The 18,419-nt window shown below is 33.8% G+C and overlaps 1 protein-coding gene across 18 annotated transcripts in view; it reads right to left on the bottom strand.

Annotated features, from left to right (window-relative positions):
• The window catches only part of LOC115214246, a 397,241-nt gene that overhangs the window by 239,880 nt on the left and 138,942 nt on the right, over positions 1 to 18,419 (bottom strand). The gene's annotated exons all lie outside the window — the stretch shown is intronic.

Below are 18,419 nucleotides of genomic sequence, written 5' to 3'. Positions count from 1 at the left end.
AACCTCTGCTGTGCATATGCAATAAATTTTAACATTCTCGCTCACTTTCACTGTTTGCTGCAGTGCTTGGAAGAAAGGTGTGTAGCGTGTGATCGTTGAATTGACCATGACAGAGTAAGTTGCAGAAATTGTATGGAGAGAAATTGTATCAGAGAATGTACAGATTAGTGATGGTTCAGTCCATTATCACTGAAGATTTGAGTATGAGACGCGGGTCTGCCAAGCTTGTGACAAAACTGCTTTCAGCTGACCAAAAATACATTGGGGTTTCAGTTGCACAAGATCTTGATTGTGTCGAGAACAATGAAAACCTTTTTGAAAACTTTGCGTTGGACGCTGAGCAGGCATCATCAAGTTTTTGGCAAAATTTGATGCAGATTCTCTGCTCAACTTTCTCTGTCATGGTCAATGCGACGATCACACGCTACACACCTTGTAAGTGTCTTTAAAACAAAACTGATCTCTTCCTGTCAAGGGTACTAGATGAGCCAACCCTAGGGCAGGAAACACAGATGAAGGCAACGGCATCAAACTCCGCCATTGACCAAATGGCACATATCAGAGGAGGTTTCAAATAATGGTTAGCACTCTCAACGAAGGTGCCCCAGCATGACCGCACCCTTGAAGCTGAAACATTTAAAAGATTTAACGATTAAAGATTTATATGTATATCTATCTATCTATCTATATACATATATATATATATATATATATATATATATATATATATATATATATATATACATATATACATACATACGTACGTATATAATGTGAATGCACTATAAGCAATTTTACTACAAAAAGCGAAAACACGATGGTATGTGAAATAATCCAATGAAATCAATCATTCATTAATATTCAAAACTAACAGAATACATAGCATGAATCTGAGATTATCGAGATATAATAGGTTAAGTACAGATTATGTCTTATAGCGTATATCTCATTTCTCATGTTATATGTCTGTCTGTAAGTCCTTTCTAGGATATTTCTAATATTCCGATCTTTTACTTCTTTTCTCTCATTCAGATAATGTGAGAGAACATCTACTGAGTCAACGTTTACATGTTCACAAACACTGTATTGGTATTCGGTGTGTTTAAGCATTCTAAAACGTTACGCATATGTATATACAGTCACACACACAAACATAAATGTTAAACAATGAGAACGAGTGCTCAACGCCGCGCTAGTGGATAAAGATTCTTTACTTTGTATTAAGGCTACCATTGGTAATATGTTAAGAAATATCTTAATATCTTTAACATTTTTGGAGCCGATCACATGTAGAAATAGTGTTCGTCGCCATTTTGGACTAAAACAAACTGGAGGCGAATTCCATTATTCTACTTGGTAATCTTGAAAAATCTGTTAAGATATTGAAATATATCCTTAACATGGTAGACTTAATGTAGAATACAGTTTATATATATATATAATATATATATATAAGATAGATAAATAGATTTGTGATTATCTCTCTCTCTCTCTATATATATATATATATATATATATATATATGTTGTTTGTTTGTATTCCACCTGCCTTCATCTTTTGTTTATTTCCGTAAACCTGCCTTCGTCTTTTGTTTATTTTCATAAAGCTTCCCGTTATATATATATATATATACGCACACACACAGACACACACACACACACACATATATATATATATATATATATATATATATATATATATATCCGGACTGTTAATTACATACACAGGCACGCCCACAAACACACACACACACACGTACATATATATCAATAGATAAATAGTAAGAGATGTTTGGTTATATGTGTGTGTGTGTATGTGCGTGGGTGTATATATATATATATAATATATATATATATATATATATATATTTATTTATTTATATGATGTAATGCTTAATTCACCCAAACAAAGTGCAAAGCGTAACACATATTAGATAAGCATCTATTTGATAATAAATGTCGAAAGATTAGGTCAACTATGTGATATTTTATATTCATGTTTTTTGTTGAAGTTCAGATTTCTTTTCTGCTGTCTTATCCCATAAATTCAGTTATTCTTATTCCAGCGACATTGTTGCTAATGCTGTAGCTAACAGATAATGTCGTACACTTTTATAAAACTAAGCAAAAGATGAATTCAGCAAATGTGTCTGCCCACGACTCTATGCAGAAAAAACTGTTAATATTTCTGTTTTTAATTTTGGCAGTTGTACTATAATCTATCAGACCCGAAAGGTCAGAGGCATAAATTAATTATAATTTATCAGCAGCAAAGAATATAAGAGTGAATGCAAATATTGTTTTGATGGAGTATGTCACAGAAAATTCACCTAGTGGTGTACCAGTGAGAATCAGATAATAAAATGCAACGGGGGAATGCAATATCTGAAAATATCCCTTCTTGCAGCGACAATACTGAAACACCATGCCGTAATTTATCAACCGACACTTACCATTTACACAGAACAGGATACAAGGTATAGGGAAGCAGTTTTTAAACAACCACATATAGCATATTATACATGAAATACATGTGAAAACAAAGTTAATATTTTCTTTAAATGAAATTGAAAATGCATCTAAAGATCTATTTTTGCACACAGTGCGGAATACAAACAAACAACTTTATGACATAATTAGTGAACGGATGTATCAATGATGCCTCGATACTCATGCTTACCACACAGTGGTTATCCAGGATACTAGCTTCTGAAATGCAGAAGACTTTCACCAATAAACCTTCCGTTTTATATGAAGATACTAGATTCGAATTCCAACACATCCGTCCTGTAGAGTTATAGTATGTTCTCAACTTAATGTGACAGTCCTATGAAAGGGAAGAATGCTACTGTTATTCAGACCTAGGAAACACCGTTTCCTGTTGGACATGACACATTTCCTGTGTTCTTCTGTTTTCAAAGTGGAGACAAGCATCTCCACCCAGCAAAGCCAGCACTCGGAGATTAGTTTCAGTGTCATTGCTCATCAGTCTGGAGTAGCATTCACTGATTTTTGAAAATAGAAATAATATTTTCAAAAGTCAGTGATTTATTTCACTTGAAACATATATGTTTTCAGAGGCGGATAGGCATCGACAGCTAGCAAGCCGTGCTACTCCAGACTGATGATGAGCAATGACTCTGAAACTACTCTTGGATGCTGGCTTTGCTGGGTGGAGGTGCTTGTCTCCACTTTGAAAATGTAAGAACACAGGAAATTGTCAAGTCCAACAGGAAACGGTGAAACAATAGCATTCTTCCCTTTCATGGGACTGTCACATTAAGTTGACAACATACTGTCACTTTATCGTGTAACTAGTGCATAAATCTCTCTTAGAGATTTTAAAAATGTATTACATCCATCCAGGTTTTCAAATGTTAATGTTTACAAGCTACTGTATAAACTAAACTAGACTGGCTCGACTGCAAATCTCATTTTAAACTTCCATCAGATTGCCTAAATCAGTAAGTGCAGCAGTTGCTTGCATTCAAAAATAACTGCAAGTTAGACTAAAAAATTCAGCATATGAGTGCAAAAGTTGGTGCAATTGCCTACATTCTTTTTTCAGTCGCCAACACGAAAAGCACTTCAGTGCTGGAGCAAATTGTAACAACATCTTCATCTTATTTAACGCAACTCCTACAAGGTTTGCGAGTGAAATGACTTAAATTCTTAATGTATCTCGTGTTCTGGTCTCATGGAAAACATCAGCTACCTAGTCACAACAAAGTAACGTAAACCAAACTGAAATCTTAGGGAAATTTATAACTGCCGTAGACAATATGCTTTACAGCAAATTTTCTTTATATTTTTCTTTTCAGCACAGGCTTCAAACTGGTAGCATTACAATTAGCAGACATTACGCAAGAAGTTCAGGTTTTTCTCAAAGCAGTCAAGTGGTTAATAAAGAAACTGCTACTAGCAGGCTGAAAAGAAGCATTGCTTACTTAAATCGATAGAACAGAGTTAAATTTCTGACTGAGGATTGAAAAAAAAAAGAGTGTCAATGACATCAATTTGATGTGGATCGCAGAAGTTTTAGTGTGTTCGTTCGTAAATAGGTATTTTGTATTCCTGAAAACTTTTTGAACAACCAGTTTGAACTTGCTATATCTGACGCGTTCACACCTTTATTGTCTTTTGCAAGTGAGTGACAACTAATGAGAACCTTGATCATTTTCATAATGGCATATGTCCTAATGTACTTGCAGAACAGTATGAGGTAATAAAACGAATATCAGACTACTCACAAAATTATGTACAGATTCTCCACATATTAAAAGTGAACAAAATTCATCAAAGATGATCAGCAGAATTCTATGCATGTCATAACATTCTGATTGAGAACATCTGATTGCCTCATACAGTTTGTTAAAATTACTAGCTGATCGTTTGTACAAAATTCTATAATCGTAAAATATTCTTACATAGAAAGGAGAATGCCAATGTTAACCAACGTTTACTCATTGTATACCTCTTTATCTTGACCAAATAATAACTAATACAGAGATGGTAATTCAGAAAATGGTTCAAATGCTTTTGAAACAAAATTGAATCAATTAGAGCAATATAACAGAAAAATATCTTCGAAGACACGCAAGAGAACATTGAGAATGAAGAATTTAGCACATTTATTTATATGAATAGCGACATTGATCTAAAGTGAAAATGATTAACAATTGGCAGGTGTTCTACTTGTCTTAGGAAGTTACTGTTTCTGCTTAATTTCGGCCAGACTGGCACATTCGCACAAAAACAACTTGTCTATGTACGAATACTATTGAAATCACGTTTGATTAATATTTCTAAATATTCTCCACCTGGAATATACAAATTCTATATTTGTTCAAATATTTACTTCGTTACTGAAATATGATTCAAGAAAAATTTTATTTGCGACTGTTGTGCATGAAGAAAGATTTCGGACATTAACCTCTTTTACATAAAAATTGTTTAAACTTTATCCATGCTTTAATTTTTCAAAAAATATTAATCGAATACCTCTCCGGTGCAAGAAAAATGAGCCAATGATAAATACGTAGTAGCAGGCTAGATTTCTTGGAAAAATACTTCGAGCCATCAACGACCAGAAAATGTGATAAACAGGTAGTAGAGCAATCAGATTTTCATACTTTATACCTTGCAATTATATATAATCTTCATATTGATTAAGATGAGAATTTGTTTGAAAACTTAATCTATAGTAAAATTTAGAGGATTTTGTATAAGTTTGTAAGTTATTTAAAGATTCACAAGATGACGCTGAAGTCCCCTGTTAAGGTTGATGTCCTGTCCCCCACCTAACAGGTGCTGACAGCAACGAGAATTAATGACCGGGAGAACGCACCCCTTCCAGAGAAAAGCATATGAATGCACGAAAAGTTGAAGTATTCCAGAATGATTAACATCTTGTGTTACATACACTTTTTGAATGATATTGGAAAGAGTAATGAAATTGCAATTAAGGACCTATCTAAGGGATCTTTCCCGGGTGTTATAGCGAAAAAGTATACATCCATTTGGAAATAAGGAATCTCTTTATTGACAAACAAAATGATGTAGAAAAGGAAAAATAATACAAAACGGTCAACTACTTTTTGAAATGATTGTAATGAGAAAATGTAAGAGGTGTCGAGTAAGACTAAATATAGTGTAGATGGATTATCGTGAAGCTTTTGGCTTGATACATCATTCTTGGATTTAAACAAAAGACACCAAGTATGTGTGGAGTAGCAGATAATATTCTCAGCTTACTCTGAAAGACAAAGAAACACTGGAAAACAGAATTAATAGCAAGGAATGAAGTTGAGATAATATTAAATCTTGGAGGTGGCTACTAAAGGATTTTGATATTTTATTTTTGCAGCTAAGGTTCAAGCTCTTCGCACAAACTGGATGCAGAAACTTATCGATAAATAAGGCGTATCAGAAAAATTTAGATTGTGGTATGAATAGGACGAGCCGATCTTCCATGAAACATCAGGGTGTACAGAAGGAAAACAAACTTAATATAAACTCATACATGATAATGTAGCTAGGATCACCCGTCTAGGACTGTGTCAGAAAAGTCGTCTTATTGGTGTGGTCAAATGGCATGACCACAAACCACAAAAAGTCGTGGAGAATACTAATGTTAAAATCTTCGGGGGCTTCAAATTGACCATGTGCAAGAACACATATTTCTGTTCCTTACAAGAGAAGATGGATAGAAAATGTGATCTTAATGACGCAAGTTATACATCCATTCTAGATACATTAAAAAAAGACTTGTTTGAAATGTATCACCCAGACTATCTAGAATTTTGGCTACAGAAGGAATTAGCTAATTGGTGGTACGCAGACAAGTTATTACTAGATAACCACAACAGTAATACAAATAAATAAAATGAAAAGCATATCATTTTCACTATATTTAATCACAATCTAGAAGTAGCATTACCATTGACAAATATTTTCTTTTTTACTCTACGAACACTTCCTCACCTCAGCACAAGTACTATCAATATTATATTATATCATATTATATTATAGTATAGTATAGTATATCTTAATATATTCAGCCTTTGCGTTCTGGTTTGAAATAGCGCTGAGTTCAAATCCACTTGTGGTCCTCCCTGGGTTAATAAACTACTACACAAGTACTTGAGTCGGAGTTTTTGACTAACCATTCTCGTTAAAATTACAGACCCTGTTACTAAATCAGAAACCATTCCGCCACACAGAAACACAAACACACAATCATATATATGTGTGTGTATATATATATATATATATATATATATATATATATATATATATATATATAAAGAGAGAGAGAGAGAGAAATATATACATATATACATACAAGGTGTTCGGGCAAAATTTGACAATTCATATTGTCTCCATATATATATATATATATATATATATATATATATATATATATATACGTACATACATAATCAATCTATGGTTGCACATATAGAATAGATAGGTATATAACCATGCTGTTTTCAGTGCATATATTGTCCTGGTCGATCTTTGCTTTTACGTTATAAACTTACCAATCACTTATCCCCGGAAATTTATAGAACTTCCTGTAGTACTTTGATCACTGCTTTCCCTACGCCTACATTTTTCTATCTTGTATTGCATTATAGTAGCATCGGATTAGTCAGTAGCATGTACATACACTCAATAAATGCGCATGTATTGTCACACATAAGTATATACATGTATGCATCAGCATGTGTGTGTGAGTAGTTCCGTCAACGTATTTATATATTCACTTTATGTTTCTTATTTATTTTCTGTTTCTCAGTTTAATGATAATTTTTTTAAAGTTTCCCACTCTCGCTTTTAGCATGACAAAGAAGCGTATTCTCTTTTCTACAGTGAGCAACCGCTTTACTTTCATATCTTTACTGTATATCACAGGCTTCTGTCTCTGATTTTCCCCTTACACTCATTTCCTCTTTCTGTGGTTTGCGACCAATCATTTGCATCTTATGTTTTTGCCGTCTTTTTTTTTTACCTTTTAGTCGAGCAGTATTCTTTCTAGATTCATTTATTGAATTCTCTGGACCACGACTCCGCAAAACACTCTTAATCATAAACATGCTATCATATTAGTTTTCTTTCTTTCTCGTTCATTCCTTCTTCTCTTTCTCTCTCCCTCTTCTTCTCACCACTTCACCCCATCTACCTCTCTTCTCTTCTGTATAGCTTCATTACTATCTGATATCTTCGATTGTTATCAACGGAATTAAAATACTTGCTCTTTCTTCTTCTTACGTTATAGGCTTTAACCACTTCCGAATTTTCCATCTCATCAAAATACTGTTGCCAACATACTTTTCTTCTTTTGTACTTCATAGCTTTTTGCCCTTCTTTTATCGTGATTTTCCCCTTTTTTCCAATTCAATTTTTTCTATACTATATATTATTTCCCATTTTAACTTCTACTCTGTTTACTCTTTATTTCTATGCTCATCATTTATTTTATTTATTTCAACTTTCTCTGGCATTTTTTTCCAATTCGTATCTCCTTAAAATATTCTATTCATCGAATTGTCATTTTTTATTGTTTTCTCCCCCAAATAATCTTGTTTCCGTAAGATGAGTATTATTTTTTCCACGATTTCTTTCACCTTTTTTTTTTCCTTTTCCTCTCTTAGCGTATAAATTTTTTCATCATTATGTATCTCCATCTGTCAGTATATACTTCACTATTTTCGTTATACCTTTCAACACTCTCCTTTGTGTTATATATATATATATGCGTGTGTCTGTGTTGAGCATGTGTATGTGTTTGTGTGTACGTATATATATATATATATATCTTTTCTTTTACCTATCTTTCTATTATTCCAGAGGTTTTTTTCCTCAGTTATTATTTGCTGTTTTCTCCTCTCAATTATTTATTTACATAAACAGACGCATATGAACACATACACACTAATAACCACAAACAGACTCTTTCTTTTTCTATTATCTCCTACGTTCTCTCTGCCACTCTCTATCTTTCCCTCTCCCTCTCTCCCTCTCTCTCTCTCTCTCTCTCTCTTCCAAATTTTGTATGGACATCAGCTTTATACTCTAAAGTTTTAATGTGAAATTTTCAATTCTATTTTCAATTGTGCATTCACTAATATTTTAGCCGCTGTTATTTTACACAATAAAATTCGCACAAATACAAACTAATACAGATATTTGGTATCTCTATCTAGCTTTATATCATCCATTGTCAGAAATTATCTTTATGCTTCTCTTTTTATTTCCTCGTCATTTTTTTCTTCATATAGACTGGTAATTCTCATGCAAAGCTTGTGAATTCTGTCTGTCCATCAATTCTCTTTATACACTTTATCTCTTTTTCTATAATCTTTTTGACTACATTTAACTTTGTCAAAATATTCCTAAATTTTACAAAACCTTCTTTTCCTTCCTACTTTATTCCTGTTCTAATGTGCCAATTTATCGATTTTATGTCTTTCCTTCAAGAAAATTATTTTAAAATACATTATATCACACTTCTATCTCCTCATTTTTCAAGTTTGACATTATATTTTTTAGTCAGTGTATGTTCGTTTTCATTTTCATCATTTTCTTTCGTATTTTGTTCATATTTCCTTGAATTTATATTATTTTTTTATACTTTCCCATGTTTTTTATTTGCAATTTGACTCTCACGTGTATACGCTTTACACAATTCTTTTTTTCAGCCATTCTGGCATATTTCTCATATTTTCTACCTATTCCTGCTTTCCCCCATTTTATTTTATTAGCTTTGTTTCTTTTTTTCATTCCCTGCCTGGAAGTTGATTTTTCAATGCATAGCGATCGATCACTACACACACATACACTCTCACACGCACTCACAAACATAATACAAGAGATTCTATACTCATCGATACCCACACTCATACGCACATACGCAGACACATACACAAACATACGTACGTGCATATATACATATATATATGTGTGTGTGTGTGTGTGTGGAGGCGCAATGGCCCAGTGGTTAGGGCAGCGGCCTCGCGGTCGTAGGATCGCGGTTTAGATTCCCAGACCGGGCGTTGTGTGTGTTTATTGAGCGAAAACACCTAAAAGCTCCACTAGGCTCTGGCAGGGGGTAATGATCCATGCTGTACTCTTTCACCACTTTTTCTTTCACTCTTTCTTCTGTTGGCCTGGTCGCTTAGCCTGTGAGGTGGCGTCATTCGAAGGCTAAAACAATGCGACCAGCGATGTGTAGCAACATCTGATGGTCGGTCACGTGATCACGTAATATATATATATATATATATATATATATATATAAGAGAAACTAGGAAAGTTGCATGGTTCGCCGCACCTTTCTTATTGAATGTTAGTAATTTAGGTACACAGCCCTGACAAGTAAACACTTCCCTGATATAAAAGATATGTTCAACAGTGGAAAACTGATTTCAAACACAGATATGACAGCCACCAGTATTCTTTCAGGCACATATAAGAAAAACACAATACTAGCAAGCATATATAGAACCTGAAATACAGCAGTATACCACACATCATTAATTAGAGCAACGTTACTAGATCTAGGTCATGCATTAGCAAGTTTAAAAAGGTAGGCTCTGTGTAGCTGAAAGAACACACATCAGTACTATATTAAAGAAATACAGTGATCTTATACACTTGAGATCACAGAGGATTACAAAATGTATGCATATCGAAAAGTTTCTGTTTTGAACTGAACAATGCCTCCCACCTTACTGGATTAGACAAACATTTTAACGCCCTTTAGACTTTCTCCCAATCGACTTTTCCAAATGGGTATAGCAGTCATAGTTGTGCGCACTCAACATTAAAAATATTGTTCACAAGCAGTACAACTGACAGAATAACCTGAATGTTAAGGGGTTATGGGATTATATTCCAATACCGAAATTATCGCTCTATTCCTTAAAACTTTACTTAGTATTTTCTGCTCGTCAACATTTCATTCGGGACTAAGCGATTGCCGAATTGTGCACGTTACGCTATAAAAGCCTGTTTGATTACTGCGTTATCGGAGCATCAAACCTGAAGAGGCTCACGTATAAGCCTACATTCATTAAATTGTATTTAAATTTCACTGGATGGAAAATATTGAACATTCTACTTTCAGAATTTCATATTCTTCAATTTTTCTCATGTTTTTTACCTATATTTTTATTTGTGCTATTCTGATTGGTTTATTGTTGGGCAATATTCTGTAAATATTGTAACGCCGGATCGTATTGTCATTCTATTCTTTTATTCTTTTACTTGTTTCAGTCATTTGACTGCGACCATGCTGGAGCACCGCCTTTAATCGAGCAACTCAACCCCGGGACTTATTCTTTTGTAAGCCCAGTATCGGTCTCTTTTGCCGAACCGCTAAGTAACGGGGACATAAACACATCAGCATCGGTTGTCAAGCAATGCTAGGAGGACAAACACAGACACAATCACACACAAGCATATATATATATATATATATATATATACATATATTCGACGGGCTTCTTTCAGTTTCCGTCTACCGAATCCACTCACAAGGCTTTGGTCGGCCCGAGGCTATAGTAGAAGACACTTGCCCAGGTGCCACGCAGTGGGACTGAACCCGGAACCATGTGGCTGGTAAACAAGCTACCTACCACACAGCCACTCCTGCTTCTATTCGAGTCCATTCTGGTTAAAGAAATTAAACTCATGTTTACTTTGTTTTGCGAACGTTACATTTATTTTCATCTTTTGCATTCTCAATACTTTTATTTTTTATTTATGTTTATTTCTTCTCAATGTCACTCTTGATTTCTGCTATTCTGTGTTTTTAAAAATGTATATATTTAAGGAAGCTAATCCGTTGGAGCACAGCACTGAGGGTTATTTTGTGGGTCTTCTGGGTTATTTTCTCTCCTAATTTAATAAAAGCCCATTGTTGTTGCTTGGTTTTTGGACAGAGCGTAGTAGTAAAATATGCATATAGAATTCCTCTCATATCCATATAAAGCTTTCCAATTTAATTAACGAGACTTCAGAAATAAATTTTGACCCTTAATTTAGTTTGTCATTATCTTTTATGTGTATCGGTGCAAAGGTTTATAACAATGTCAATTATTGTGAGTTTCAATTTTTGCATATTTATGCATCAATACTAGATGTATATAATTTCTTTAACCAGAATGGACTCGAATAGAAATTTTATGAAAGAAAAATCAATCATCCTTTGTGTACAAACGACTTCAGTTTATTCACTTCAGATGATAAATAAGCAGAAATAATGTTACAGACAGTATTAGGATGTAATTAGAGGACTTGTCATGCGTTTCGGATAAGGAAAATGCGCCGATACAACGTTGAAGAAATGGAAATCAATTACGAACACTAATAGCATGCTAGTTAAGTAACTGAGACAAAAGAATTAAACGAAACATAAACTTAAGACTACTTAGGAATCAATGAGAAAGTCGGAGTGCAACATACATGTACATGAAAGAAAAGTGTGGAAATAAATATATATATGCAACACATTAATACTTCAAACGGTGCTTTGAAACGACAAAAGGAGATGAGGTAGCCGAAATCAATATTCGAACCATCCCAGTAATATGTAAGACATAGAAATACACACGCACACACACACACACACACACACACAACCGTGTATGTTCGTGTGTGATATTACCAATTGGATGCTGAATTAATATAGTAATTATGCTAAGAATGAAAGATTGTATTTACCACGAATTCTGAGAGTCTCAAAGCTCACGGAGCTAATGGAACCGTAAAGCTGTCAAGTGTTATCCAAGGAATGGAAAGAGACGGGTTGGAAAACCTCCAAGACGATGGTAAGACGACATAATCAAACAATACGGTGTGGGTCTAAATGGAAGCGAAGGGTACAATCAAAGGAAGAGCGAACATTTGAGATTAACTGTGAGATAAAGAGTCCAAGAGAATAAATTACAGAAAATCTGGTTGAAGCAAAAAACACTGGTTTTCCACCTTCAAGGAATTCGACAAATATACAACAAAGACAGAAATAGCTTACACTTGAGAAGAAAATAGTAATCAATAGTAATTGAGAAAAGGCTTAAAATTAAAGGTACAGCAAACCATGCCAAAATGATGACGAGAAAGATGCAAGTACTATCAATGCTTGAATAAAAATCAAGCAGGGCTTTAAAAAGAGAATGAGAAATATCAACACTTGCTAACAAGCACAAGACTGATACTGAAGTATTTTTACTTGCGGTACAGAATCAGAATATTATCACTTGTAACGACCAAAGCAATGCAATGCACTTACATTAAGGAACATAGAATATTTTGATGTTAAGAAGGAATAGCCATATATTTTACTTTAGCCAAAAGAGAATTTATTTAATTTATCCATTCGCTTGAGAAAGTAAGAATTTCTATAGACAAGTATGTCAACATTGTGAAATACCAACAGCAATAAGGTGGCATAAATGCGAGTTAGAAAAAGTCTGAGAGTCTGTTGCAATAACTATATTCTGAGATGTAACAATCCATATTAGCAGGAAGATTTCTATTAATTGACAGAATATTATTGTGAAGGATCACCAAGAAACTAATGTATTCTTATGAAAATGCCAGACCCAACAGACCAGTCCCAACAGACACCAGGAAAAGTAAAGCTTCCTCATAAAAATACCAGTCCCAAAAGGGCTCCTTTGTTCAGGATCTGTAATGCCATCTGGAAAGGTCTTTTCTGGGATGCAAACTTGGTGAAGATGTTTCATGGAATGTCAGCAGTTGCCCGCTTATGAAATCGCCCCTCTCCACACCACTGAGACCTTTCAAAATATAGGCGAGGTTTATAGGATCTGGCATTAATGTCGTCACAGCCTAACTCCCAACAGCCAGAACAAACACATCTAGGCATTTTGTAAAATGTTCTAACATTTGCGCAAGTCTATTCTTCTGGACTGGTACTTTATTTTAGTGAGTTAAGAATGGCGAAACGCAAAGATAACCTCTGTGGGATATCAACATAGGCCTTAAATTAGCCATACCAACTATCGTATTGCAATTCTCTGACGATTCAAGAGATTATAATTTATCTTAATGGAAATCTTGATATTGTACAAATATATATTTCTCGAAACCAGGACGCGGGAAATGAAAAGAGAATCAATTCATGTGATAATAGGTACCTTACGAAGGATAAGAAAAAGTTGCTAACACATATATGACCAAAATCCAAAGGACTGACACATATACAGAAAATAGTACTAGTAGCACTAGTAGAATTTGCTTGCGTGTTACGTAATTCCAATATCAAGAAAGCACCTCCTCCTACTAAACAAAGTACATATTGCACGAAATCGAGGTACACATTACTGCTATGGTTGGCGCATATCATGCAATGAAACAAGTAAAGCATGCATAGAAATATAATTAGTGAAGTAAAATTCTTTAAATATAATGATTTTATTCATTTTTCAATCTTCCCATATTCAATTGCATATTCTTCAAACGTCACAAGAACAAATTCTATTGGTTTTATATTTTGCTCTCAATTCTCTAGGAAAAATTATTATACTTTCGCAATCTCATATTAATTTGCACGCGCTCGATCGTAAGCACATGCATTTGTAAGGACGTATTTTCATTTGAACACGTACCGGTGTATCAGAGTTTCTTTATGTAAACGGATATTTTCGTTGTTATGTATGCTTATTATTTAAATTCTGCCTTCGTTCAAACAAATAAGTTTACTATTGTATTTTGCCTAATTTTATTTTATTCACTTTTTAAAAATGAAATACACTGAATGAAACACACAACTAACGCTATTCCCTCAATGGTAGTTGGCATCCGCTACATAGGAGCATGAGGTTCAAGAACCAACATTTCTTTTTATTCGTTTCTTATAAAATTTTATAATATATCTTTTGGGAATTGGTGTTTTAAATTTATTGATATTTTGTGGAAGTCGGTAAAATCGCTATCATGCGTTTGGTTTTGAAAGTATTTTCTACAAGATTTACTATAGTGGTAATTTCTTGTTTCTTTTTCTTTTCTTTGAAGGGGAGGCGGTTCGTGCTGCAACTGACGAAGCTTTCATTAATTTATCACTGACAACAGCATTATTAAATTCATCTTCTATTGTAAAGGTATTTTTTCTTTCATGATAATATTGTTAATGTTTTCATACTTGGTTTCGCCTTTTCTTCCTTACAGTTAATATTTCTTGTGTTGCATGCTAAAGATTCTATTTCGGGTGAAATTATTGTTACTTTAATTCTTAGTGTACACAAAATATATTGCTAGATTGAACATTTCGGATCAATGAAATGTATGCAAGTATTTGTGCAACACATTTGTGTTAATATTTACACAAGATCATGCATATCTGTGCATGCATACTCGCATGCTCACAAACATAAATTCACATGTTTGCACACGTGTGCATACACACACGGGTTTATGATTGACTTTCGAAGCTTTTCGGTTGTAGGTGGGGGAAAATAACATATGCCCATAATACAATATCAGGAAAAATAAACTTAATAAAAGGACAAAAATTGGGAATTCAGATATCAATAATATGTTATTGATGCAAATTATTCTTGTTAGTATTGAAAGCCTTCTTAAACTAGAACTGATTGCCAAAGAAAATTGTTGAGTCAAAGGAATTGACCAATTCAAATGTAAAGAAAATGCTTCTGTCCAAGTTACAAAAAGTGATTAGCTTTGACAAAATATTCAAAAACCTCGTTATATTCATGTGCTAGAAGTGATAAAAGCTAATGTTTTGTGTAGAGCCCTTCTTTGGGGGAGAAATACAATCATAATTAAATGAGATTGGAGAATAAAAGATTTTAAAAAATGAAAGTGACAGAAACGGCAAGTAAAGCAGCGATGTCTAAGAATGAGCAAGATTTATAATATAAATAATTATTTATACATATACAGGAACAACAACAACAACTAAATGTTACTATTTGCCTGCAAATATTAGTAGAAAGCAAATAGTTAAACAGAATTAAGAAAAAGAATACTTGTTATATATTCGCACACTTGCCTCTGGGAAATTCTACGAAATGAATGATAATGCACTTGATATCATCAATGATTTCGACTATGTCTAGCATAAGAATCTTCTAGTTCGCCGATGGGCTTCATTCGTTTCTTCTATCTTGTATTTGAAATTTCCTGTTTGAATGTTATATTTCAAAGTTTGTTGACAAGTTTGTCTCTAAATTATGAGGTGATAAGAAATTCATTTGTTTTTCATACTCCCCTTCTCTATATTAACGAGTTGTTTGTCGTCACTCTTACAACTATTTCTTTCTATGTAAATTGTGCTATCATTCATTTCCTTGTAACCTTCCGGACAAATGTGCCATCAAAATGGAACCTTACGTCAGACCTGAACTACCTCCAAGAACAAAACCTTGAGAGCGTCCTTGAATGAGAAATGAGGATTTTGTTTCTTTCAACGGTATAAAGTTACAATTACTATTCTTTTCAAGGAAACGGCGTTTCGTCTCTACCCCCCTCTCTCTCCATGCACAAATTTCCTTGCCAGCACCCATATCAACATCCATATCATATTCCCCTCCGAACACACAAATATTATTGTCAGCGTCCATATCAGCAGTAGCTCTCCTTTGATGTTTACAACTTTATTTACAGTTTAAGATGCTACTCTACTGTCCCCGCGAGCTCATACACTGATCTATTTAACCCTTAGGCATGGAACCTAGTTCACTTGACATCAGGGCGTCTCAACACATTAGTGGTCTTGTGTGACAAATGACTAGAGGCCAGCTCTTCTACGATTAATGAATGCCTTAGTCCCGGAACCATCTGATGCCTAACCAATGAGTGTGGCTCTGGTATGTATTAGCACTAACGGACAAAGAGGAATTATGAGTAAAGGTGATTAAGTGGTGACTCGAAGGAGCATTGCCACTGGATACAGTTTAATGTCATACCCAGACCAAAGTCAGGTTATCTTAATGATTTACAAAGGCAAAGTCTCAGCAACGCTCCATAGCATCTGAATCGCAAACTGTTATGCAATTTCATACTATTTCTTTCTCTTTCTTCCTTTCTATTTCTCTATAACTCTTTCTCTTTCTCTCTCTCTCTCTCTCTATCTCTCTATCTCTCTCTACTTACTTTATTTTTAATATAATGATTTATTTTACTAGCTAATTATATATCTCTTCTACCTAGACCTTCCTGACACGTTATCAATAGTGAAGTAGTAAGGTCCTTTTTATGTCAACCACTGCAGTATCTTATTGATTCATTCATCAGAACAAGTACACGCATCTTATGTATACACCAGGAGAGCTCTACCGGTTTAAAAACTAGAAGTTTAATAGTTATATTTCTAAATACAATGTATAATGCTTCATGATAAAGATATACCGTTCCGAATACAAAAACAAAAACAATAAATTAGTATAATCTCATATACATGCAAAGATATACAGACGTGAAGTATATTAAATATTCTCCTTCCACCGCTAATGATATTTCATAAACAACTAACTAGAGAATTTTGTCAGGGGCGTGTCGATATTTATTTTAATTTTTATGAAGGCGGAGAGCTGGCGGAATCGTTTGCACGCCTGGCAAAATGTTTCATATCAGTAAGATAATAAAATTCTGTCGAGGTCGACTTTGCTTTTCACTCTTTCGAGATAGATAGAAATAAGTACCAGTCGAGTTGATGTCATCGACTTACCCCTTCCCCTAAAACTGCAGACCTTGTACCAAACTAGGAAACTAATATTGATTTCAAATTTTGGCACAAAGCCAGAAATTCCGGAGGACGAAAAGTAAAGTGGACCACAGAGGAATTTGAACTCAGAATTTAGGAACAGATGAAATGATGTTAAACATTTTGCCCGGCGTACTAACGACTCTTCCAGCTCGCCGCCCTATTTGAAACCAAAAATTAATTATAGACAAGCGACTTAAACATTTGGTTGTATTAAATATTATTATTTTCTTGTCACATTTATGTGTAACAATTTGATAACACTATCACCGATTTTATAACATCTGCTACAATATGTCGCACTTAATTGCAAGATTTCCATTTATTTTATCAAAATCCAATGTCCATTTTAGGTTAATTTACTATCAGTAGCTACAAATTTAATATCTACAGTCTCTAATTTAGCAAAAAAAGCGTATTTCTTGTTTTAATATATTATAATCATGAATAAAGAGTATTATCAAATCTTTTAAATAGGTAACAGTGGCTTATTGATTATGTCTGGTTCAAGTTAAAATCGTACAGAATGCAAATAAAAGTTAGCATTAGATTGCTTTGTTTTTAAAAACTGATATGCATAGTGTATGTATGTATATATATATATGTATATATATATATATATATATATATATTATATATATATATATATATATTATATATATATATATATATATATATATATATATATTCAGATATATATGTATATATATTTATGCACACACACATATATACATACACGTACATACATACATGTATACATATATATAAGCCCACATGCAAAATTCTATCACGACAGGCCTCCTCTATGAAACATATAACATCCATTGGTTACGTCCTTCACGTTTTGGTTGCTGCACATAGAAGCTTTAGCATCAGCTGGATGCAATGGATATCAATGTCCTTGTTCTATGTTGATATTCTCTACCTGACTAATAAACTGTAACTTGGTCGGTTATGTCGATGATTTTCCCTGATGGTCTGATCAACGGAATAGTTTACTCGTGAAGTTAACGTACAAGTAGCTGAATTTTAACTCAGAACGTAAGGACGGATGAAATACCGCTAAACATTTAGTTTGCCACCTTAATAATAATAATACTTTCAACTACAGGCACAAGGTCTGAAATTTGGGGGAAGGGGATAGTCAATACGATCGACGCCAGTAC

This window comes from Octopus sinensis, linkage group LG7 (assembly GCF_006345805.1).
Source record: "Octopus sinensis linkage group LG7, ASM634580v1, whole genome shotgun sequence".
Classification (NCBI taxonomy): Eukaryota; Metazoa; Mollusca; class Cephalopoda; order Octopoda; family Octopodidae; genus Octopus; species Octopus sinensis.
Note: the sequence above shows the minus strand (reverse complement) of the source record. Positions and strands in the feature narration are given on the sequence as shown.